Source organism: Scyliorhinus canicula, chromosome 8 (genome assembly GCF_902713615.1).
Source record: "Scyliorhinus canicula chromosome 8, sScyCan1.1, whole genome shotgun sequence".
Taxonomy (NCBI): Eukaryota; Metazoa; Chordata; class Chondrichthyes; order Carcharhiniformes; family Scyliorhinidae; genus Scyliorhinus; species Scyliorhinus canicula.
Genome location: NC_052153.1, coordinates 71,748,157 through 71,774,597, shown reverse-complemented (window position 1 = coordinate 71,774,597; position 26,441 = coordinate 71,748,157).

Sequence of the window (26,441 nt, the reverse complement as noted above, 5' to 3'; positions counted from 1 at the left end):
TACTGGTAAATGTGTATGCCCCGAACTGGGACGACGCGGGTTTTATGAGGCGCCTGCTGGGCCTCATCCCGGGACTGGAGGCAGGGGGCCTGATCATGGGAGGGGACTTTAATACGGTGTTAGACCCTGGGCTGGATAGATCGAGTTCCAGGACGAATAGGAGGCCGGCAGCGGCAGAGGTGTTAAGGGGGTTCATGGAGCAGATGGGAGGGGTAGACCCATGGAGATTTGGTAGGCCTAGGGCGAGGGAGTATTCTTTTTTCTCCCACGTCCACAGAGTGTACTCTAGGATCGATTTTTTCGTATTGAACAGGGGGCTGATACCGAGAGTGCAGGACACGGAGTACTCGGCCATTGCGATATCGGACCATGCACCACATTGGGTGGACGTGGACATGGGGGAGGCGCGGGACCAACGCCCGTTGTGGCGCCTGGATGTAGGGCTGTTGGCGGACGAAGAGGTGTGCAGAAGGGTGAGAACGGGCATTGAGAACTATCTGGGTACGAATGACACAGGTGAGGTGCAGGTGGGGACGGTCTGGGAGGCCTTGAAAGCAGTGATTAGAGGAGAGCTGATCTCCATAAGGGCACACAGAGAGAGGAAGGAGAGGCAGGAAAGGGAGAGGCTGGTGGGGGAGCTCCTAGAAGTAGATAGGAAATATGCGGCGGCACCAGAGGAGGGGCTATTAAGGGAGCGGCGTAGCTTGCAGGCCAGGTTCGACCTACTGACCACTAGGAAGGCGGAAATGCAGTGGAGAAGGGCGCAGGGTGCGGCGTATGAGTACGGGGAAAAGGCGAGCAGGATGCTGGCACACCAGCTTCGTAAGCGAGATGCAGCCAGAGAGATTGGGGGAGTGAGAGAGAGGGGTGGGGACGTAGTGCAGAAGGGGCAAGAGGTGAATAGGGTCTTTAGGGACTTCTATAGGGAATTGTATAGGTCTGAACCGCCGAAGAGGAGAGGGGGAATGAAGAACTTTCTCGACAAATTGGGGTTCCCAAAGGTACAGGAGGAGCTGGTAGAAGGGTTGGGGGCGCCGATAGAGCTGCAGGAGCTAATTAAAGGGATAGGCCAGATGCAGGCGGGGAAGGCGCCGGGGCCGGATGGGTTCCCGGTGGAGTTTTACAGGAAATTTGTGGACTTGGTGGGTCCAGTGCTGGTGCAAGCCTTTAATGAGGCGCGCGAGGGGGGGGTTCTGCCCCCAACAATGTCGCAGGCCCTGATCTCCTTGATTTTGAAGCGGGACAAGGACCCGGTCCAGTGCGGGTCCTACAGGCCCATCTCCCTCCTGAATGTTGACGCCAAGCTGTTAGCAAAGGTCCTGGCAACCAGGATAGAGGACTGTGTGCCAGGGGTAGTCCATGAAGACCAGACGGGGTTCGTGAAGGGACGCCAACTTAACACAAATGTCCGGAGATTGTTAAATGTGATTATGATGCCAGCAGTGGAAGGGGAGGCGGAGATAGTGGTAGCGCTGGACGCGGAGAAGGCATTTGACAGGGTGGAGTGGGAATATTTGTGGGAGACGTTGGAAAGGTTTGGGTTTGGGGAGGGATTTATCAAGTGGGTAAAACTGCTCTATTCAGCTCCAATGGCAAGTGTGGTAACAAACGGGAGGAGGTCAGAATATTTTGGGCTCCATCGAGGTACTAGGCAGGGATGTCCCCTATCTCCCTTACTCTTTGCATTAGCGATTGAACCGTTAGCGATGGCACTGAGGGGTTCAGGGGGGTGGAGAGGACTGACAAGGGGAGGGGAGGAACATCGGGTCTCGCTCTATGCGGATGATTTGTTGTTGTATGTGGCAGACCCGGAGGGGGGAATGCCGGAGGTAATGGGGATACTAGCGGAGTTCGGGGACTTTTCGGGATATAAATTAAATCTGGGGAAAAGTGAGGTCTTTGTAATACACCCGGGAGACCAAGGGGAGGGAATTGGGAGGCTCCCCTTCAAAAGAGCAGTTAAAAGTTTTAGGTATTTGGGGGTGCAGGTGGCAAAGAACTGGGGGACCCTCCACAAGTTGAACTTTTCCAGACTGGTGGAACAGATGGAGGAGGAGTTTAAGAGGTGGGACATGGTGCCGCTGTCGCTGGCAGGGAGGGTGCAGTCAGTTAAAATGACGGTCCTCCCGAGGTTCTTGTTTTTGTTCCAGTGTCTGCCCATCTTCCTCCCCAGGGCCTTTTTCAAGAAGGTAACGAGTAGTATCATGGGGTACGTGTGGGCACATGGCACCCCGAGAGTTAGAAGGGTCTTTTTGGAGCGGAGTAGGGATAGTGGAGGGCTGGCGTTACCCAACCTTTCAGGATATTACTGGGCGGCAAATACATCGATGGTACGAAAGTGGATGATGGAAGGGGAGGGGGCAGCCTGGAAGCGCATGGAGAGGGCGTCCTGCGGCAACATAAGCTTAGGGGCACTGGTAACGGCACCATGGCCGCTCCCTCCCACGAGGTATACCACGAGCCCGGTGGTGGCGGCCACCCTCAAGATCTGGGGGCAGTGGAGGCGACACAGGGGGGAAGTGGGAGGTCTGATAGGGGCACCACTAAGAGGGAACCACAGATTTGCGCCGGGAAACACAGGAGGGGGATTCCAGAGCTGGCAGAGGGCGGGTATTAGACAACTGAGGGACTTGTTTATAGAGGGGAGGTTTGCGAGCCTGGGAGAGCTGGAGGAGAAATTTGGGCTCCCCCCGGGGAACACGTTCAGGTACCTCCAAGTGAAGGCATTTGCCAGACGACAGGTAGCGGGGTTCCCCGCGCTCCCCGACAGGGGGGTGAGTGATAGGGTGCTATCAGGGGTCTGGGTCGGGGAGGGGAAGATCTCGGACATCTATAAGATTATGCAGGAGGTGGAGGAGGTACCAGTAGAGGAGCTGAAAGATAAGTGGGAGTTAGAGCTGGGGGAACAGATAGAGGACGGGACATGGGCAGACGCCCTGGAGAGGGTCAACTCGTCGTCGTCATGTGCGAGACTAAGTCTCATTCAATTTAAGGTACTGCATAGAGCCCACATGACGGGGACAAGGATGAGTCGGTTTTTCGGGGGTGAAGACAGGTGTATTAGATGTTCGGGAAGCCCTGCGAATCATGCACATATGTTTTGGGCATGTCCGGCACTGGAGGAGTTCTGGAAGGGGGTGGCAGGGACGGTGTCGAGAGTGGTGGGGTCCAGGGTCAAGCCAGGATGGGGACTTGCGATCTTCGGGGTTGGGGTGGAACCGGGGGTACAGGAGGCGAGGGAGGCTGGAATATTAGCCTTTGCGTCCTTGGTGGCTCGGAGGAGGATCTTGATTCAGTGGAGGGACGCAAGGCCTCCAAGTGTTAACACCTGGTTAAACGACATGGCAAACTTCATCCAATTGGAAAGGATCAAATTCGCCCTGAGAGGGTCGGTGCAGGGGTTTTTCAGGCGATGGCAACCCTTCCTGGACCTCTTAGATCAGAGATAGAAACTGAGGCCGTGACAGCAGCAACCCGGGAGGGGAGGGGAGGGCGGGAGGGAGGGGGGCGGAGGGGGGGGGGGGGAGGGGGGGGGGGAGGGGGGACAAAGACGAAGGAAGTACGGGTAGCGGTGGTGGCACGGGCAAGGCCTGCCCGAGGACGCTGCTAGAAATGATAAGTTGGTCTGACTGTCGGTTCGCCGGCGGGGGGGGGGAGGGGGGGGGGGGGGACGCGCGAGTAGGGGGGGGGGGACTTTTTTCTTTTTCTTGTTAAGTAGGGGGGTTTGACTTTGTTTTGTTATAATTTAAATGTAAATGTAGGGGGGGTTAAAATGTTTGTATTTTGAAAAGTTTCTTCAATAAAAATTATTTAAAAAAAAAAAAAAAAAAAAAAAAAAAAAAACTTCTCTACTGAACAGTCCTAAACTCCATGGCCGGGATTCTCCACTCCTGCTGCCAAATTCTGACGCCGTCGTGAAAAGCAGCGTCAACCACTCTGGCGTCAACGGTCCCCAATAATGGGGAATGCTCCCCTTCCTAGGGGGATAAGTCAGCGCTGGAGTGGGCCCCGCAGCTCCAGCCGGTGCGGAACGGTCGGCGCGATTTCGCGCATGCGAGCTGTGGCCAGCGTGATTCTGCGCATGCGCGGAACGGTCGGCGTGATTCCGCACATGTGCGTGGGTTCCCATCTTCATGCCGGCCCCCCGGGCAATATGGCGGAGCCCTACAGGGTCCCGGCATGGAGGAACATAGGCCCCCACGGAACCAGACCGCCTGCCGATTGGTAGACCCCGATCGCGGGCCAGGCCACCGTGGGGCCCCCCCCCAGGATCGGATCCCCCCCCCTCCAGGACGGCTCCCGCAGACACACTTTCCAGGTCCCGCCGTGTGCGACCTGAGTTGGCGGGACTCAGCCGAACTCGGCGGCCACTCGGCCTGTCTGGGGCCTGGAGAATCGCCGGGGGGGGGGGGGGGGGGGGGGGGGTGCGCTTCCAACGGCCCCGACCGGCGCGGCGCCGGTCCCGCAGGCACCCGAGAATCGACAGCGGGGAATAGGTAACCCGGCGTTGGGGCACAATTCTCGCGTTCCCCCGGGGATTCTCCGACTCAGCGCGGGGAATCCCGGCTATATTCTTCACCCGATGCCTGTGTCCATGTATTTACATTGTGTATTTATGTAAGTCCTATGTTTTTTCATGTATGGAACGATCTGTCTGGACTCTACACAGAACAATACTTTTCACTATACCACAGTACAGGTGACAATAAATCAAATCAAATCAAGTCAAATCAAATGAAAGAGTCAGTTAACAGTCCAGAAATTAGCCCTCAGATTGTCAGGGTGGCTGAGGCACTACCCAGTTGGAGTGCCAGTCTGTCGTGCACAAACCTACTGCTCTGTCTCAGGATGACAGCATTCATGCTGCCAACACTGTCACACCATCAGTGAATCATTGAATCATAGAGTCCCGACAGTGCAGAAGGAGGCCATTCGGCAGATCAAATCTGCACCGACTCTCTGAAAGAGCACCGTAACCTACGCCCACTCCCCATCCTATCCCCATAACCCAGTAACCCCACCTCACCATTGAACACCCTAAGGGGCAATTTAGCATGGTCAACCCACCTAACCTGCACATCAGTGCCTTTGCTGTTGCATTTTAGCCTACCAGCCAACACAGCGGGTGCCCATCCTGACGTGCTATATTCGGAAGATGGGCCCCTAATGCCCAGAATTCTCAAGGGTATCCTGTAAGGCCATCAGCCATGGTAGCACTATGGTGGAGCACGGGACCAGGCCATCATGATAGCACTATGGTGGAGCTCTGGACCAGGCCATCACGGTAGCACTATGGTGGAGCTCTGGACCAGGACATCACGGTAGCACTATGGTGGAGCTCTGGACCAGGCCATAATGGTAGCACTATGGTGGAGCTCTGGACCAGGCCATCACGGTAGCACTATGGTGGAGCTCTGGACCAGGACATCACGGTAGCACTATGGTGGAGCTCTGGACCAGGCCATAATGGTAGCACTATGGTGGAGCTCTGGACCAGGCCATCACGGTAGCACTATGGTGGAGCTCTGGACCAGGCCATCATGGTAGCACTATGGTGGAGCTCTGGACCAGGCCATCATGGTAGCACTATGGTGGAGCACGGGACCAGGCCATCATGGTAGCACTGTGGTGGAGCACTGGACCAGGCCATCATGGTAGCACTATGGTGGAGCTCTGGACCAGGCCATCATGGTAGCACTGTGGTGGAGCACTGGACCAGGCCATCACGGTAGCACTATGGTGGAGCACTGGACCAGGCCATCACGGTAGCACTATGGTGGAGCACTGGACCAGGCCATCACGGTAGCACTATGGTGGAGCTCTGGACCAGGACATCACGGTAGCACTATGGTGGAGCACGGGACCAGGCCATCATGGTAGCACTATGGTGGAGCTCTGGACCAGGACATCACGGTAGCACTATGGTGGAGCACGGGACCAGGCCATCACGGTAGCACTATGGTGGAGCACTGGACCAGGCCATCACGGTAGCACTATGGTGGAGCACTGGACCAGGCCATCACGGTAGCACTATGGTGGAGCTCTGGACCAGGACATCACGGTAGCACTATGGTGGAGCACGGGACCAGGCCATCATGGTAGCACTATGGTGGAGCTCTGGACCAGGACATCACGGTAGCACTATGGTGGAGCACGGGACCAGGCCATCACGGTAGCACTATGGTGGAGCTCTGGACCAGGCCATCACGGTAGCACTATGGTGGAGCACTGGACCAGGCCATCACGGTAGCACTATGGTGGAGCTCTGGACCAGGACATCACGGTAGCACTATGGTGGAGCACTGGACCAGGCCATCACGGTAGCACTATGGTGGAGCTCTGGACCAGGACATCACGGTAGCACTATGGTGGAGCACGGGACCAGGCCATCATGGTAGCACTATGGTGGAGCTCTGGACCAGGACATCACGGTAGCACTATGGTGGAGCACGGGACCAGGCCATCACGGTAGCACTATGGTGGAGCTCTGGACCAGGCCATCACGGTAGCACTATGGTGGAGCACTGGACCAGGCCATCACGGTAGCACTATGGTGGAGCTCTGGACCAGGACATCACGGTAGCACTATGGTGGAGCTCTGGACCAGGCCATCATGGTAGCACTATGGTGGAGCACGGGACCAGGACATCACGGTAGCACTATGGTGGAGCTCTGGACCAGGCCATCATGGTAGCACTATGGTGGAGCACGGGACCAGGCCATCACGGTAGCACTATGGTGGAGCTCTGGACCAGGCCATCATGGTAGCACTATGGTGGAGCTCTGGACCAGGCCATCATGGTAGCACTGTGGTGGAGCACGGGACCAGGCCATCATGGTAGCACTGTGGTGGAGCACGGGACCAGGCCATCATGGTAGCACTGTGGTGGAGCACGGGACCAGGCCATCATGGTAGCACTATGGTGGAGCACGGGACCAGGCAAAGCTACCTGCAAATCACCTCAAGAGTTTACTGCCAAAATTCCACCAACACATCTCCTGTTCCACCAGGGACCCCAACATCCCTGACCACTGCTGCACAAACATCAAGGGTGCTGACTGATCCATCCCCTGACCACGCTTCGCAATATTGGGCCACAAGACGGTGCTCCTTCTCCCTGCAGACAAGCAGAAATTTAAGCAAGAGAATCCGGTTAAGAAGGTCATGCAATGCTGATCCGATCTACAGAAGAGCTCCTGCGCGACTGCTTGGAGTCAGTGGACTAGTCCACATTCAAGAACACAGCGGCCAATCTAAATGAGTATGCTGCCACCGTCACAGACTTCATCAGCAAGTGTGTCGAGGACTGTGTGCCTAAGAAGGTAGTCCATGTGTTCCCCAACCAAAAACCATGGTTTAACTGAGAGATTCACTCCCTACTGATGGCCAGGTTTAATGCGTTCAAGGCAGGCGACCTTGACCTATACAAGAAGTCTAGGTATGACCTCCGCAAAGTCATCAGGGATGACAAGAGATAATACCAGACTAAGCTGGAGTCACAGAAAAACAATACAGACTCTGGTCGGTTGTGGCCAGTCATAATATCACAATGGGCTACAAAGCAAAGCTGAGTAGAATCTCCGGCAACACCCCTCCCCGATGAACTCAATGCAGTCTATGCTCATCTCAAGCAGGTAACCAACAAACTGTTATCAACTGCCACAACAGCCTTGGACACACCCATACTTATCATCACAGCCTCCAAAGTCAGATTGGCCTTCTTGAGGGAGGGAGGCACTTAGGTAAATGCAGGTGTGGGATTTTGCAAGGTTTCCGGTGACACCACCCTCCTGGTTGTTGAAGGGAATGTTGTCGGTGATGGGGTTGGGGTGAGGCGGGTGGGGGCAGGCAATCTCGGTGATTTGTGGGAGGATTTTGGAAGAGGATACATTGTCTTTGGAGAGTATTAAGGCCAAATGGGAAGAGGAGCTGGGGTGGTACTCGAGGAGGGGCTGTGGTATGAGGTGTCGCGGAGGGTGAATGCCTTGACTGCATGTGCGAGACTGGGGTAAATACAGTTAAAGGTGGTACACAGGGCACACCTGACGAGGTCAAAGATGAGCCGTTTGGGGGTGGCATGTGGCGCAGTGGTTAGCACTGGGACTGCGGCGCTGAGGACCCGGGTTCGAATTCTGGCCCTGGGTCACTATCCCTGTGGAGTTTGCACATTCTCCCCGTGTTTGCGTGGGTTTCGCCCCCACAACCCAAAGATGTGAAGGGTAGGCGGATTGGCCACGCTAAATTGCCCCTTAATTGGAAAAAATGAATTATAGAACATAGAACAGTACAGCACAGAACAGGCCCTTCGGCCCTCGATGTTGTGCCGAGCAATGATCACCCTACTCAAACCCACGTATCCACCCTATACCCGTAAACCAACAACCCCCCCCCCCCCCTTAACCTTACTTTTTAGGACACTACGGGCAATTTAGCATGGCCAATCCACCTAACCCGCACATCTTTGGACTGTGGGAGGAAACCGGAGCACCCGGAGGAAACCCACGCACACACGGGGAGGACGTGCAGACTCGCACAGACAGTGACCCAGCCAAGAACCGAACCTGGGACCCTGGAGCTGTGAAGCATTTATGCTAACCACCATGCTACCGTGCTGCCCGCAATTGGGTACTCTAAATTTTTTTTTAAAGAAAAAAAAGTAAGGATAAACAACAACACCTCCTCCACAGTGGACCTTAACACCGGGGCACCACCAGGTTGCACACTTAGCCCCCTACTATACTCCGTATACACACACAACTGTGTGGCAAGATTTGACTCCAACTCCATCGAGTTTACTGATGACAAGACCATAGTAGGACCTCGAACAATGATGAGTCAGAGTACAGGAGGTAAACAGAACACCTAGTGGAGAGATAACAATCTCTCCCTCCAGGGGGAGAACCATAGGAGCGCGCAACCAGGGGGGGAGAGAGGGGAAAAGGCTGGAAAGACACAGAAGGGAACAATGTGGAAGGGAGGGACCATACGCTGAGCCAGAGGGAGGCAGAATGTAAAGAGGGTAAATTCAGGGAAGGACAAGACAAACCTTTCTGTATAATACACGGCCAACAATGTACATAATTGTTTATAAGTTTTGAAAATGCCAATAGAAAGATTTAAAAAAAACAATCTCTCCCTCAATGTCAGCAAAACTAAAGAACTGGTCATTGACTTCAGGAAGCAAAGTACTGTACACACCCCTGTCAGCATCAACGGGGCCGAGGTGGAGATGGTTAGCAGCTTCAAATTGTTAGGGGTGCACATCACCAACAGTCTGTCCTGGTCCACCTACGTCGACGCTACGACCAAGAAAGCACAACAGCGCCTATACTTCCTCAGGAAACTAAGGAAATTCATCATGTCCACATTGACTCTTACCAGTTTTTACCGATGCACCATAGAAAGCATCCTACTTGGCTGCATCACAGTTTGATATGGCAATTGCTAGGCCCAAGACCATAAGAAACTGCAGAGTTGTGAACACCGCTCAGTCCATCATGTGAACCCGCCTCCCATCTTTGACTCTGTCCACAACTCCCGCTGCCTTGGGAAAGCGGGCAGCATAATCAAAGACCCCTCCCACCCAGGTTGTTCTCTTATCCAACCTCTTCCATTGGGCAGGAGATACAAAAGTCTGAGAACACGCCGCACCAATAGATTCAAAAACTGCTTCTTCCCTGCTGTTACCAGAATCCTGAATGAACCTCTTATGGACTAACCTGATCTCTTCATGCATCTTCTCAACTGAGCAGCACTGCACTCTGTATGCTTCACCCGATATCTATGTATTTGCATTGTGTAATTATTGGATGTCCTAAGTTTTTCATGCATGGAACGATCTGTCTGGACTGTAGGCTGAACAATATTTTTCACTGGTACACGTGACAATAAATCTACATCCAAATCCAATAAAGGTACAGAGGTGATGCCATTAGATAAAGATTTATAATGTTATTTTCTTGATGTCTTTCATGTTAGGATTTTGGTGAAAAGAACACTACGATAGTATGTAACAGATGGATTGAAAAGTGGGGAACTGTGGATCAATGGGAATGATCAGATATCTTCTTAAGGGAACAAGGGTTTCAGGGGCCACTCACATACAGCTCGTTTGAAGAGAATGGGTTGCAGATGCCTCCTCATTGTTTTCTTTTACTACTCTTTCTCCTTCAGCCTTGGTCATTCATGAATTCCTGGTGGCAAGGGCTGAACCTTTATGATAGTGAAGATGTGGATGATGCAGCAGATGAACACAAATTTGGACACTGCCTCTGGTGAGCTGGCCAGGCAGCAGAACCATTGCTTTAGAATGATGATGATTTGCTCCATGATCTTTGTTGAAGCTTTGTTAAAGGTGCAGTGTCCTCATATGGTCAGGTCGCAGATGGGCATCTTGATCCAGGTTTACAGAGAGTATCCATTGTCATAAAACAGCCAGCATTCGGTTCATTATGATGGTCAAAGTCGGCAGGTATGGATTAGCACCTCTTATGATTCTCGCATGTATCTGCAAAAACATGTGGAGCTTTCAGAGTCACATGTTTGCAGTGAATGGTTCTCTGCACCATTCGGAATCCTGCCAGTCTAACAAAGTAACATGTCTGTTCTTCCTGCTTCTCTCTGGAAAGAGATTTGATAAGAAAGTATGCTCCTGGTCTACAGGGTCTCTGTCTAGTCCCTAATGCAGCAATGGACAGCAAGCTCTGAATGTTGGCCTCTGTCATCTGCTCCTGCCTGGAAGGATCCACTTGCATTGCCGTTGAAGGTGGCCGTGATGCACTTGTAGCAACACCTTCTCCCTGCTCTGTGGCTGGACGTTCTGTTGAAAGAGGCAAGACAATTCCATGAACACCTTTGGCTGAATTTTAAAACCTCAAGCATTGCTGCTGGCTGAGGTGGAGGTAGGGCACTGTGGCCAGAAGACCTTTGGTGGTCAGGGCATTCAGTTGAAAGCTCACCTCCTCCTTCCTCTACACAGTGTTGCCTCTCTTCTGCCAATGCTTCATGTCTCCAAGAAGAACTGAAAGCACCTTACCTGCAAGTTTTTTGTCTTTATAGCCAATAGAATAGAGTATAAAAGTAGGGAAGTGTTGCTACAATTATACAAGGCATTGGTGAGACTGCACCCGGAATGCTTTTGGTCCTCTTATTTGAGGAAAGATGTAGTGGCAACAGAGGCAGGTAGAGGAAGTTCACTAGATTGGTTGCACAGATGATGGGTTTGTCTTATGAAGAAAAATTGAACAGTTTAGGCTATACTCTCTAGAATTTAGAAGAATGAGAGGAGATCAAATTGAGGTTTACAAGATGATTAAAGGTATTGACAAAGTAGAGGTCCTAGTTTTAGGATAAGGGGGGCGCAGATTTAAAACTACCCCAGAGTATGGTGGATGTCGGGACCTTGAGTAAATTTAAGGAGCGGGACAAATTTTAAAGTAGTAATGGGTAGAAGGGTTACGGAGAATGAGCAAGAAAGTGGAGTTGAGGTCGGGACGAGATAAGCCATGATCATATTGAATGGTGCAGCGGGCTTGAGGGTCTGGATTGCCTATTCCTGCTCCTAGTTCTCAATTTCTTATGATCCTTTAAATAGTGTGAGCGTGGAGTCCCTCGTGCTGCCGAGATTTTTAACTGGGCCCACACAGTCCAAATTGGCAGGAGGTATGACTGGTCAGACTCAGAGACTATTGGACATTAAAGTCTGCTCCCTTTCCATGCTCCTGACACATGCATGGCACGCATGTACTGTCACCCTCACAAGCCCTCACAGAGGAGATGGGGGTGAAACCCACGCAGACACGGGGAGAATGTGTAAACTCCACATGGACAGTGACCCAGAGCCGGGATCAAACCTTTGTCCTCAATGCAGTAGGCAGTAGTGCTAACCACTGCGCCATCGTGCCACCCCAAGGAGGTTATTTGGCCCATGAGACCACTCTGGCTCTCTGCAATAAATATTCAGCTATTCACTCTCTTCCATCCTTTCCTCATAGCCCTGCTTATTTTTTGCCTTCAGGAACTTATACAATTTTCTTTGGAATACAATTGAACCTGCTTCTGCCACGCCTTCAGCGAGCATTCCAGATCCTAACCTTTCTTCATTTCGCCTTTGGCTCTTTTGCCAATCACCTAAAATCTGTGTGCTGTTGTTCTTGACAATCAGCCAGTGGAAATCGTTTCTCTGTACAAATTCTGTCGAGATCCCTTTATGGTTTTAAAAGTTTCTATGAAATCTCTTCTCAACAAGGATAGCATCTCCAACTTTTCCAATCGATCCATAGAACTGAAGTTCCTCATTCCAGGATCCATTCTTGTAAATCTTTTCTGCACCCTCTCTGAAGCCTTCACATCCTTCCTGAAGTGTGGTGCGCAGAATTGGGCCTAGTACTCCAGTTGAACCCACACCAATGTTTTAGAAAGGTTCATCATAGCTTCCTTACTTTTGTACTTTATGCCACTATTTATAAAGCCTGGGTCCCACAGGTTTCTTTAATCACTTTTTCAACACACCCTTCCACCGTCAACATGCACCCCAGGTCTCACTGTTCCTGCATCCCTTGGGATTGCACTGTTTATTTAATATTGTCTCCTGTCATTTTTCCTGCTAAAATGTATCATCGCACACTTCTCTGCATTAAATGTCATCAATCAGCTGTCATCCATTCCACCAGCCTATCTGTGCCCTCTTGAAGTCTATCACAATCATCCTCAAGGTTCGCAATACTTGCAAGTTTTGTGGCATTTGCACATTTTGAAATTGTGCCCTCTACACCCACGTCTAGGCCATTAAAAGCAGTGGTACCGATTCCTGGGAAAGACCACTATACACCTTCTTCTCGTTCGAAAAACATTCATTCACCACAACACTCCATTTCCTGTCACTCAGCCAACTTCATATTTATACTGGCACTGTCCCTTTTATCCCATGGGCTTTCAGGAGGATAGTGTAGAATTTCAAAACAACATGGACAGGTTGGTGGAATGGACGGGCTGGTGGCAGATAAAGTTCAATGCAGAGAAATGTGAAGTGATTCATTTGGTAGGACGTACACACAGAAACAATATAAAATAACGGGTAAAATTCTAAAAGGGGTGCGGAGCAGAGGGACCTGGGTGTAAACGTGCACAAGTATTCGAAGGTGGCAGGACAGGTTTGAAAGTGGTTAATAAAGCATGTTGACTCCATGGAAATGAGACCTGAGGCCCAACATCAGGGGTCCCCAATTGGGCCACACCAACGGCCTGCAGGCCTGCATCCATTTGCTCCACATGTGCCCAATAATGAACGTACCTGCATTGCTTGGCAAATATTTGAGTCCGTTCCTTTTTATCTCCAATTGTAACTGCAGCCATCCACAACAAATTGCATTTTTTATAGAACCTTTTAAAACAGAAATCATCCCAAGGTGGTTGTTATCCTCCTGCAACAGTGTGGCCCAGATTAAACACTCAGCAATGAGAGCTAGTTGAACCTGCTCTAACCTATAATGCACCACTCGCCAAACCCATTTTGCAACGTCTTAAAATGACGGATACCCTCTCAGATTTCCCAATGGCCTATAAAAAATGACAATGAACATCTAATTTTTCACTTGAATGGAGTTTATGTGCCAATCTATTTACAGCTGTGTTACTAAACTAGAACTATAAAGTTTCTTTCAATATTATGTCTTAAACAGAGTACAGATTTGTGATTGATGTCAGAAGAATGTTAAGATTGCTACATTTATTTTGTTACATCACTAATGCCTTCACTGCTGTTATTACAGACTCAATGCAGGAATTCACAAATGTCCTTTGGGGGTAATTTTAACCTAACTGTCCCAGCAGGAAGCTGCTGCCTACTTTATGCCCTGTCTGATTATATTGATATACATTTTTCATCGGGAAAGTGAGGTTAAAATTAACCCCAATGCGTCAGCTATTTTGATAAAAATACAGCTGTGATATTAAGGTCAAAGCTGTACAGTACATAGTGGTTGAGAGAGCATTTACAGAACATTGGCATCATTTTTGGGTGATATTCTGATGGAATAAATCTCTGGCATGTTGAAGAACATCACACTGTTCTTTGTACCCAGACAACTTCCTTTTGTAGAGCAATTTATGGAACATGCAGCAAATGCTAACAAATTGAGCTACTCTTTCTAGACTATACTGTATTACAGTATGTTTCCAGACATATGCAGACAGCAAAGCCTCTGTATCTGGTTGCTGATTGTTTGCTCCATCTGAGCTGAAGAGGTGTGGGCATTGCTCCTCTGCATCTCGGATTAGTTTTTAATAAGTGACAGCCCCTTGCCCCAAACCAGCCTGACACCAAAGAGAAAATGCTGGAAAATCTCAGCAGGTCTGACAGCATCTGTAGGGAGAGGAAAGAGCTAATGTTTCAAGTCCAGATGACCATTTGTCAAAGCTTAAAGACAGAGAAAGTGGGAAATGTTGGTACTGTGGAGTGAGAGAATGAAAGATGAGTGATAGCCACAGAAACCAAGGGAACAGAGTGCTAATAGCCACAGAAGCCAAGGGAAAGAGTGCTAATGGCAATCCCCAGAGAGAACAAAAGGTGTGAAAGGCCAAACAGCAGAGACACCTGCTGTCCTGGTCTTGAACAGGGAGGTGATTGAGGATTGGCACCATATAAATGTGGGTAACTCCCAGGAAACTATGCAGAGACCCCCATTATGTTCTTCGACCCTGCATTTCAATGGTGAATGAGTGGAACCCCTTGCAGTTGATGTGCTTCAACATATAGACATGTGGGTCAGTCAATTATGCTCTGCACCCAGGGTGTTCCATCATTTGTTGATGCAACAACAAATGCATCAATAAGATTAAATAGGTAAAGCGTGGCTGAAAGATTGGTGTGGGAGAATTGGGTTCAAAGTCTGCAAATTGTTGCTAATACCACATGTTGCAGCCTGGAATAACCCTGAGATTTGGGAACTCAGGGTCAGGTGAACCTTCAAAGCCACAAATAGGATTGCTAACTCTGAAGGAATTCTTGGATATTTTTTCCAAATGACCTCCTGTCTCCAAATGTCCCACACACCTACAGCTATGCCATTGATCACCCAACATGTTCATAATCATAGAATACCTCCGTCGCAAATCAATTGGAAAGTGAAAAGACTCTTTGATATCCAGTTATGATTCCTGACGATCAGTCAAACAACCTTTTAGCCTGTCTCCAATGAACAAAAATGTGGAAACAAAAAGAAAATAAGACAATTATTAACCTGCACTTCTACTTTCTCCTTTAACTTTTATTTTCTAATTTTCCAATGCAACAGAAACCCCGCCTCCCACCCGCTATTTAGTTTCAATCCCTATCTAAGTCCCTCGTTTTGCAATTCTCCAGGACTCGGGTCCTGGTCTGATTCAGGTGGAGCCCGTCCCATCAGAATAGCTTCCTCCTTTCCCAGTACTGGTGGCTAATGTTACATGACTTTGAACCCATTTTTCCCAACTTTTCAGCCACGCTTGACCTCTTTAATCTTATTGACCCTGTGCCAATTAGCTCACGGCTCAGGTAGTAATTCAGAGATTACCAACTTTTTTGGTTCTATTTTTTAGTTTAGCCCCTAGCTGCTCTTATCTCCTCAGCAGAACCTCATCCTTGTTGTACCTATTTCGTTGATACCTTTATGGACCACAACAACTGGATCTTTCCCCTCCCACTCCAATTTCCCCTGCAGCCCAGATGTGATATCCTAAACTCTGGAACCAGATAGGCAACATAGCCTTTAGGACAGAGAATAGTGTCTTTGCCTTTAACTATGCTTTCCTCGATTACAAATAAATTTTTCTTTATTCCCCCCCCACTTGATTTGCTCCCTTTACCACGGTGCTGTGGTCAGTTTGCTCATCCTCCCTACAGTCGCCGCTCTCATCCACACAGGAAGCAAGAATTTCAAACCTGTTAGACTGGGCCAAGAGCTGAGGCTCCTGCAACTCTACCTCCTGGATCCCTCTACCTGCCTCACTCATATTCACAACTCCCTGTCCCTCTCCACTGGCCAGAGTGTCTAACCTGATGTGATGCTGCAACAGGTGACATGTTGCATCACAGGTGAAGCAGAGATCACTATGGAGGCATAGTAATGTTGTGCATGAGGCCCTGGGCAAAAGTTAAGCTGCAACTCCCAGAAAATAGCTCTGTGCAATTTAGAAACTCTGCTGGAGCAACCAACACACATGCAAATTGACCTACAATTCCACAAGCAGCCTTAAACAATAAACCAGAGATTTAGCTGACTGCAGCTCAGGATCTTTTTAACTGTTACTGGCACAGCTCTCTTTCCACCTCTTGTCACCAGGAAATTCAAAGCAAGTTTTAAAATTAATAAAAACAGAACACCTCACGTTCAATTTGACACAAGGTTCTTATCAAGGCACAGTGTCCTATTGATAATATTAATATTTATTAAGCCGCTGTTGCTTTAAGGCTGGTTCTCTGGACAACAACAAATTATATTTATATTGCACCTATAATATAAAAAAATGTCCTTCAGACATTTTAAAGCAAAATTAAACATTGAGCTGCGTAAGATGATACTAGAGCAGTTGACCAAAGGTGTGGTCAAAGAAGAAGGATTTAAGGAGTTGTTTTTCAAACATTTTTGTCAGGGACCCATTTTTAACAACCGGCCGACCTTCATGACTCAGGTCACCCAAACTATGCGACCCAGCCACCCGATCTTCACGACCCACCATTTTCGCTTACCTTTAATGTGACAGGTGAGCCTGCTTGGACCTCATGAGAGTAATCCTTGGTTGAGGAAAAAGGAAGACATCTCAGAAGTTCCATTGTGGATGGCGGTTTTGCAGACTTTGTGCTATGACGGAGTGATTTATGACTGTGGGAATGGTCTGCTCTGGGGTGTTGGGCCTGAGTGTTAAAGATCACAGTTTGGTTTTGACCTTGTACATTTTGGTAAATGTGTCTGAGGCCATCCCGGGCTCCACAGGCAGTCAGACTGCAATAATGTGCAACTGCCCTGGACACATTGCGCTCCATCTCCTCCTCCTTTTTGGAAGATGTTGTGTGAACTGCAGCATCCTTCTTGAGCTCTAATCTTCTCTTCATGTTTGCATGGTACAGCACACTACCACCATTCTAGGTACCATTGCTGGTGCATACAGAAGGGACGTCCCAGATTTGTCAAGGCTCTGAATCTCAAGTCAATGGCTTGCTCAGCGATCTCCCTTGTGGCAATGTAACTCCTGTTGTACCGCTCCATGGCATTATTAACAGAACACCTGACATGTGTCATCAGCCAGTTCCTCAGGTGTTAGCCCTTCTCTCAAAGGCCACACCCTCAATCTGACCAGAGATATAAACAACAATAGATTTGACTAGCACAGGAGGCAGAAGTCGTGGCAATATTCAATAAATCTTGCACATACATGATGATAAACTCATGCAATTGAGCTGCACATTGAGGGAGTGGGATTGTTTCTGGTTAATGAATACTGCTCTGATGGCACATTGATTGACAGATGCATGCACTCAATGATCCCTATTAGGCAGCCTTGACAAACACAGCATCTGTGAATGAGGAGATGGTTTTGTGAACTGCAGATTCTGAGACACTCTAGATATCCCCAACTGGTATTTGAAAGGGGGCAAGGGCAATGAAATTCTGGCTTGTGGAACCTTGACAGCCATTGTCAATGCATGCTACCTGGCCCTCATGAAAGCAGATCTTATACGAAGAGGATGTAAATGTCAGCAACCAGCTGACATGAGAGCTGAGGCTCTGTTCCTCAGTCAAGGTAAGGAAGATAATGTCTGTACACCTTGTTTGGGGGAGGTCCCGGCCCCGGCCCCGGCCCCTCAAACTGGGGTCTCTGCCTTGCGGAGTGGCATATGGCAGTAGAGAATGTCAGCTACTATTGGCATTGTTGCTTCTGCTGCTGCTGTTCGTGCTGTAGGCTCTTCTGTTCCTCGTTGGAGCTCAATATAGTGGCTGCATAAGCTGCTCCCATTCTGCAGTCAAAATTGAGAGTAATTAAGGTAAGTAAAGTGTAATGTAAGTCAAATAATTTCCAAAAAATTGTTCTTGTCCTGTAAATCAGGGAAGTTACTCTCAATAAAGGAATACACACCTTTCCCATAGGCATGGCTGCAGTTATTCAGTTTCACTAATTAAATAATCAATTTAAAGTATCAATTTTAATGCTTTCTAGAATCATTTGTTGATTAATTATTTCCTGCTATGCTCTCGACTGGCAAAATGCACATGGCTTGGGAACTCTGTGTGCTGACGACAAAGGCCAGGGAGAATAGAAGCTTAAGTTGCCACTTAATTGGTAGTTAATGTATTGAACTATCTAACCCACTATCTTCTAGGGGGTTTTCCACCCACTTTCAAATGGGACCCTGTTAAATGCGGATGAGAGTATTAACATACCAGATTCCCCGCCACTTGTCGGGGTTTTACCTCCCACCCTGAGCCTGCTCACCCCCTCACTTTAGGGTATGCCTACAGGTCTTTGCAAAGTGCCTCAACTCTCAGTAATTGCTACTTAATGTGGATGATCCCTTCCACCCTGCCTCTTCAAAATTATATTGCAATGTCATCCAAATTTTATAAACTGACAATATATGTCGGCTTTTTACTTCACTGCAATTCTGCCTTTAAAATTTTTATGGACAAATACTTACATGCTGCATGAAGTACCTATCAGCTCAGGGAAATATGCAAACACTTCATACCTCATCCTAGGAGCTGGTCTGAAATACAGAATTGTTAACCTCACTTGCCTCCAGAGAGTTCTTTTTACCAACAAGTTCCAGAGATTTAATTTCAGAATGATTCAACAAATGTGAAATTTGAGTCATTTATTGGTAACATGTGATAAGAAAATGAACTCAGATTAGATCCCCGTAGAATATTTAAAGGAACAAGTTAATCCATGATTTCATTTTATAGCTTGAAGCTCAAGCATGCTTTCAAAGTCCTTTCAAAGACATTTCAAAGACTTTAAGAACACTTTCAGGGATACAATGAAATTAAAGCTTTGAAGCACTGCCAGTTTTTTTTGTAAAAGCAGCAGGAGGGCTTCATAGTTTAAGTAACCTTAAAATTCTACACTCTGATTTTGCAATTGTTAGAAATGTCCCCAAAATATATTATTTGATTAGGAACTTCACATCCCCTGAGGCATCTGACTTCAAAATCTTTGACCAGATAGTGAAATTGGTTAAAGAATATTCCAGGGCAGCACGGTGGCACAGTGGTTAGCACTGCTGCCTCACGGCACCGAGGTCCCAGGTTTGATCACGGCTCTAGGTCACTGTCCCCGTGTTTGCGTGGGTTTCGCCCTACAACCCAAAGATGTGCAGTGTAGGTGAATTGGCCACTCTAAATTGCCCCTTAATTGGAAAAAATGAATTGGGTAGTCTAAATTTATAAAACACAAAGAACATTCCAATCCAAGGCCCTTGATTACCCCCCAATGTTATATCTTTAACCCTGCAGTAAATGACCATGAAGAGCCTGTCTCCGCCTTCATAGCCAGGCTTCCCCAACATACCCAGCACTGAGAGTTTGGGACCGCGCTTAGCGACATGTTGCACAACCGGCTGGTTTGTGGTATGCATAACCTTAAAATATAGAAGAATCTTCTTGCGGAGACCACAGTTACGTTGGAAAATGCGATTGAGATAGCTCAGGTGATGGAGTGCACTGCAAAAGGCACCACTGAGGCTCCAAGCATGGCTGAAGGGGAGGTTAACCAAGTATGGGGTTGGTATGGCCGCAAAGTGGGATTAGCAGGTACAGCTCAGAGCCAGGCACAGTCCTTGGGACAGGACCTGAACCCAAAGAGCGGAATAGAATCGAGGCATCTAACTGAATCTGTGGACTTCTATCATTGAGGGCGGGATGGGGAGGGGCAGCATCCCCAGGAGACCTGTCAAGTGTAGGAGTTTGTGTTTCCATTGCAACCAAAGGGGGCATATTCAAGCACGTTGCCACATGAGGCAAAGTGAGCCAATGCAATAAAAACCAGCAACAGCAGCAATCCACAGCGCCACAGAACATAGTGGACAAGAGCTCTGGAGAAGAGAATGCATCTCTGGAGAAGAGAATGTAATGTATCTGTTGATTGCAATCCAATTGAATAAGATGGCTCTGTTCAAATTGTCTTAAGGGGAAATGGTCGACCCGTTAAAATGGAGGTTGACACCAGGGCTTCGGTGACTGTAATAGGTGAGTAGACCTTCCAATTCCTGAGTGCAGGAACACAGTCTTTAAGCTTGAAGTGTACTACAGCCAAGCGTTTGACATACACTGGGGAGATTTTGACGGTACTCAGGACAGCCAATACCCCAGTGGTCTACAGAGGGCAGGAAGCTGAACTACCCTTGGTTATCGTGAAAGGACATAGACCCAGTCTGATGGGAAGTGAGTGGGTACAGAAGATTAGGTCAATTCACTGGAAATTTTCAAAATATCTGACAGTGTCCTCCAAAATGTCTAAGGAGGTGATGTACTATCAATTCACTACAAGACGATGAGAGCGAGTGAACATAGGCTTTATTATCCAAGAACTTGCCTGCCTGTGACTGCTGCAACAAATGAGCGCCGCCTCCAGGCAGCCGGTCTATCTACCATCTGGGGGACGGAGCCAGAGGCGGAGCCCACCAGGGTTCCAGCACAATACATGGAAGGAGATCATATTACTATTCCTTGGCCATAGGCCACAGTACTGTACAGACAATTTATATTATGGTGAATACATTTACCACATTCACCCCATGTTAAAAATGAAGTCTAGCGGGGGTGAAGTGGGGTCATCATACGTTAAGTCTGTCTGGAGGCTGGATTGTTCTTTTGGACCTCCTCAGCTCTGGCAGTGCGGCGGGTCCGGGCGTTGTACAGTAGTCCCCCGTTATACCGCGCTCTGCAATACCACGGTTCGCTATATACGGCGGGGGGGCTTATGGACCCCAAATCTCACCTTCCCTCTCCGGATCAAAGTGAGCCGGCGCTGAAATTGACACTGCGGCTGATTGGAATGAGATTCAGTGAGAGAGGAGCAGCGTTCCTGGTAAGTTTCTGTGGGTTTCCTAATATGAACTAAGGGAACTAGGTGGTGGGTTATTCAGATTCTATTCATATCCAATATCCACTGCTGCATATTGGCTCTGCAACTTTTCTTTTGGACCGGAAGCATTGGATAAAACCTTCGATCAGAGTTCTGAGAAGAACTTACTTTAGTTGACTGCAGAATTATTACATTATGCTACCATAAGTTAAATATAAGTTAAAGTAAGAAAGTAGCACTTCTAAATTTATTTAAAAATCTATGCATGCGCTTCCCATTGTGAGTCTACTGGGGGCGGGGGGAGAGATCAGACCCCCGTAGACTCACAATGGGAAGCGCATGCATAGATTTTTAAATAAATTTAGAAGTGCTACTTTCTTACTTTAACTTACATTATGCTACCATAAGTTAAATATAAGTTAAAGTAAGCGTTTGAGGGCCTTGAGGCAGTGGGAAAGGGGAAGTTCTATGAGAGGGCGCATGCGGTCGGGGTCGGGCCCTAGAACCCCGTTTTCCATGACGTAGCCAAGGATGGCTAGCCGGATTGTGAGGAAAATGCACTTCTTGTTATATGTGAGATTGAGGGATTGGGCGGCCTGGAGGAACCTCTGGAGGTTGGCGTCATGGTCGCAGATGGTAACATTGTCCAAGTACGGGTATGTAGCCCGCAACCCATACTGGTTCACCGTCTGGTCCATCGTTCTCTGGAAAATCGAGACCCCATTAGTGACGTCGAAAGGGACCCTGAGGAAGTGGAAGAGTCGGCCGGCTGCTTCGAAGGCAGTGTAGTGGCGATCTTCCGGGCGGATCGGGAGCTGGTGGTAGGCCGACTTCAGATCTACCGTGGAGAACACCCGATACTGTGCGATCTGGTTGACCATCTCTGCTATGTGGGGAGGGGATACGCATCAAGTTGCGTGAACCAGTTGATGGTCTGGCTGTAGTCCACAACCATCCGATTCTTTTCCCTGGTCCTGACAACCACCACTTGGGCTCTCCAGGGGCTATTATTGGCCTCGATGATCCCCTCCCTCAAGAGTCGCTGGACCTCCGACTTCATAAAAGCCATGCCTTGTGCACTGTACCGCCTGCTCCTGGTGGCGACGGGCTTACAGTCGGGGGTGAGGTTCACAAAGAGCGAAAGGGGGGTGACCTTAAGGGTCGCGAGGCTACACACAGTGAGGGGGGGTAGGGCTCCGCTGAGCTTTAGGGTCAGGCTTCGGTGACTGCATTGGAAGCCGAGTCCAAGCAGTAGGGGGGTGCAAAGGTGAAGGAGGAAATGCAGTTTAAAATGGGCGTACTCAGCGCCCTGTGTCGCGAGGTTCAAGACACAGTACCCCCGGATCTGTACTGAATGGGATCCGGAGGAAAAGGAGATTGTCTGGGACGCGGGGTAGATGTGGAGGGAGCAGCGCCTTATCGTGTCGGGGTGGACAAAGCTCTCTGTGCTCCCAGAATAGAAAAGACAGGGGGTCTCGTGCCCATTGACCCGGACGGCCATCATCGAATTCTTCAGATGTTTTGGCCGCGACTGGTCGAGGGTGACTGCGCCGAGCTGCGGATAGTCAGCGTGGTTGGAGGTATCGGGGTCATAAGATGGCGGCCCCCACGGGTCACACATGTCGGGCTGAGTTGAAGATGGCGGCCAATATGGCCGCCCCCACGGGTCGCACGTGTCAGTCTGAGTTAAAGATGGCGTCCCCCACGAGCTGCACGAGGTGGATGACGTGCGGTACATTGTGGGGTCCGTGGGCCTGTGAGACCGTGGATCAGGCCTGGTACGCTTTTGACTTTGGGGCTTTGGACCGGGCCAGACAGACTCTGGCAAAGTGTCCATTTTTGCCACAGTCGCTGCATGTCGCGGTGCGGGCTGGGCAACATTGCCGAGGGTGTTGGCCAAGCCCGCAGAAGTAGCAAGACAGTCCCCGGGCTGCAAGGGCAGCTGCGCGGCACAGGCCTGAGACATAGTCGTGTCTGGTGAAGACTGTCTGTGGTGCCCATGAGGGGTTCGCTGGGTCTGCTGGGAACGCGCTGAGGCTCTGGTAGGCCACCTCCAACGAGGTGGCTAGTTTTACTGTGTCCTGTAGATCAGTGGCCCCGTTTACCAGCAGTCGCTGCCAGATGTAATTAGACTGGACCCCAGCCACGTAGGTGTCCCGGATCATCAGTTTCATGTGCTCATCGGTCTTCACATCCCTGCAGTTGCAGTTGTGGGTGAGCAGAGTCAGGTTCTCTCGATACTCGTCCTGCAATTTCCCCGGTGCGTTGATGGCGGGTAGTGAGGAGGTGACGCGCGAACACTTCGTCCACGGGCTTCACGAACTGTCTCTTTAGAATCGCAACCGCCGCTTCGTATGTGGCTGCGTCCTCAATCATACCCGAGATTCAGTGGATCACCCGGCCGTGGAGGAGGCGCAGCTTGAGAACGTTGGAGAGAGGCATTTCAAGGGAGTCAAGGTAGTCCTCAAAACCGCAGAGCCAGTGGGAGAAGATTTCCTTAGCTTCTGCTGCTCGTGCGTTGAGTTCCAGCTTCAGAGCGGCTTCCAAAGTGATGTCTTTGGATAATAAATTGATGTACCATCAATTCACTGCAAGACGATGAAAGCGAGTGAACATCGGCTTTATTATCCAAGAAATTGCCTACTTGTGACTGCTGTAACAAATGAGCGCCGCTCCCAGGCGGCCGGTCTATATTCTGTCCAGGGAGGCGGAGCCCACCAGGGTTCCAGTACAATACCTGGAAGGAGATCATATTACTATTCCTTGGCCATAAGCCACAGTACTATACAGACAACTTATATTATGGTGAATACATTCACCACAGGAGGTATGAAGACGTCTTCCAGAAAGAATTTGGCCGGATTAACGGCGTAAAAGCCAAGGGACTGGATTCTCCGATCGGCGACGCCGAAATCGCATTCGTCGATTGGCCAGAGAATCCCTGTTTATGGCAGAATCAGGGGGCAGCGCTGTTTTTGCGATGATCCGCCCTCTCAAAAATGGCGTACTCAGGGAGTATGCTGCACACCGTATGGACAGCCTCAGGATGTCACCTGAAGCCCTCCCCCGATGGTCTGCCCACAATGGGCCGAGTCCCCGACGGCGGCGCTCTAATATGCTCACATCGTTCAGGGACCTCGCATGGCGGCTGCGGACTGAGTCCAGCGCCGCCACAGTGGGGGGGGAAGGGGGGGGGGCTGTTCCACTGGCAGTGGGGTGGCTTGACAAGTCTGGGGGGACTGGTGGGGGGTGGCGAGACTGATTACGGGGGGTAGTGTTTGGCAGGCCGGGTCCTCGCGCGACCAGCACCATGTTGCGCAGCGCAGCCACCGCCATGCGTACGCGTAGCCACAAACCTCACCATTCTCCGGCCGTATCCGTAGGTAAAGCTGGCTTTACACCGCACGGCTGCTAGCCCCCCACCGGATGGAGGATCGGTGCGGGGGTGGAGCGGACATAGCCGCAGGATCGGAGAATCCAGCCCAAGACACATGTCAATCTGGATTCGACACCCAAGTTCTTCAGAGCCAGACCAGTGCCATCAGCTTTGCATCAGAAGGCTGAAGCAGAGCTAAAGAGATCGGAAGAGCTGGGTATCATCAAGCCGGTTCAGTTTTCAGAGTAGGCGGCGCCGATAGCCCCTGTCCTTAAACCTGATCAGTCACAGTGACAATTTATGGGGACAATAAGCAGACCTAAATAATAAATCAAGCTGACCGATTCCCCGAATTGAGGACCTCTGTGCCGAGCTGGCAGGGGGCCTCACCTGTTTAAAGTTGGACCTCAGTCCCGCCTCGAGTTGGATGTGGAGTCTCAGAGGTTTGCTCCAGTCAAAACCCACAAAGGCCTCATCCAGTGTATCAGACTGCCGTTCAGCATTGCTTCAGCCTTCGACATCTTCCAGCGCACGATGGAAAACCTCCTCCAGGGCATTCCTAAGGTGATGGTTTACCTTGATGATGTGCTAGTCACTGGCACTACATCAGAAGAACACATGGCCAGCCTTGGCCGATTCTGGAAAGTGTTAAAATAGATAAGTCCTCTGGGCCGGATGGGATTTATCCTAGGATTCTCTGGGAAGCTAGGGAGGAGATTGCTGAGCCTTTGGCTTTGATCTTTAAGTCATCTTTGTCTACAGGAATAGTGCCAGAAGACTGGAGGATAGCAAATGTTGTCCCCTTGTACAAGAAGGGGAGTAGAGATAACCCCGGTAACTATAGACCAGTGAGCCTTACTTCTGTTGTGGGAAAAGTCTTGGAAAGGTTTATAAGAGATAGGATGTATAATCATCTGGAAAGGAATAATTTGATTAGAGATAGTCAACATGGTTTTGTGAACGGTAGGTCGTGCCTCACAAACCTCATTGAGTTCTTCGAGAAGGTGACCAAACAGGTGGATGAGGGTAAAGCAGTTGATGTGGTGTATATGGATTTCAGTAAAGCGTTTGATAAGGTTCCCCACGGTAGGCTATTGCAGAAAATACAGAGGCATGGGATTCAGGGTGATTTAGCAGTTTGGACCAGAAATTGGCTAGCTGATAGAAGTCAAAGAGTGGTGGTTCATGGGAAATGCTCTGACTGGTGTCCAGTTACTAGTGGTGTGCCACAAGGATCTGTTTTGGGGCCGTTGCTGTTTGTCATTTTTATAAATGACCTGGAGGAGGGCGTAGAAGGATGGGTGAGTAAATTTGCAGATGACACTAAAGTCGGTGGAGTTGTGGACAGTGCAGAAGGATGTTACAAGATATAGGACAGATGTCAGAGGTAGGTTCTTTACTCGGAGAGTAGTAAGGGCATGGAATGGCCAATTACAATGGAAAGATCATTTTGAATCCACAACATTGGTGCCATTACATCAGCTATTAAGGAAGAATCAGCGGTGGCAATGTAGGAGCATCAAGATAAGCTGCAGAGCTGGGCTGGCAGGTGGCAAATGGAGTTTAATGCAGAAAAGTGTGAGGTGATTCATTTTGGAAGGAATAACAGGAAGGCAGAGTACTGGGCTAATGGTAAGATTCTTGGTAATGTGGACGGGCAGAGAGATCTCTGTGTCCATGTCCATAGATCCCTGAAAGTTGCCACCCAGGTTGAGAGGGTTGTTAAGAAGGCGTACAGTGTGTTAGCTTTTATTGGTAGAGGAATTGAGTTTCGGAGCCACGAGCCATGTTGCAGTTGTACAAAACTCTGGTTCGGCCGCATTTGGAGTATTGTGTGCAGTTCTGGTCGCCACATTATAGGAAGGATGTGGAAGCATTGGAAAGGGTACAGAGGAGATTTACAAGAATGTTGCCTGGTATGGAGGGAAGATCATATGAGGAAAGGCTGAAGGACTTGAGGCTGTTTTCGTTAGAGAGAAGAAGGTTAAGAGGGGACTTAATTGAGGC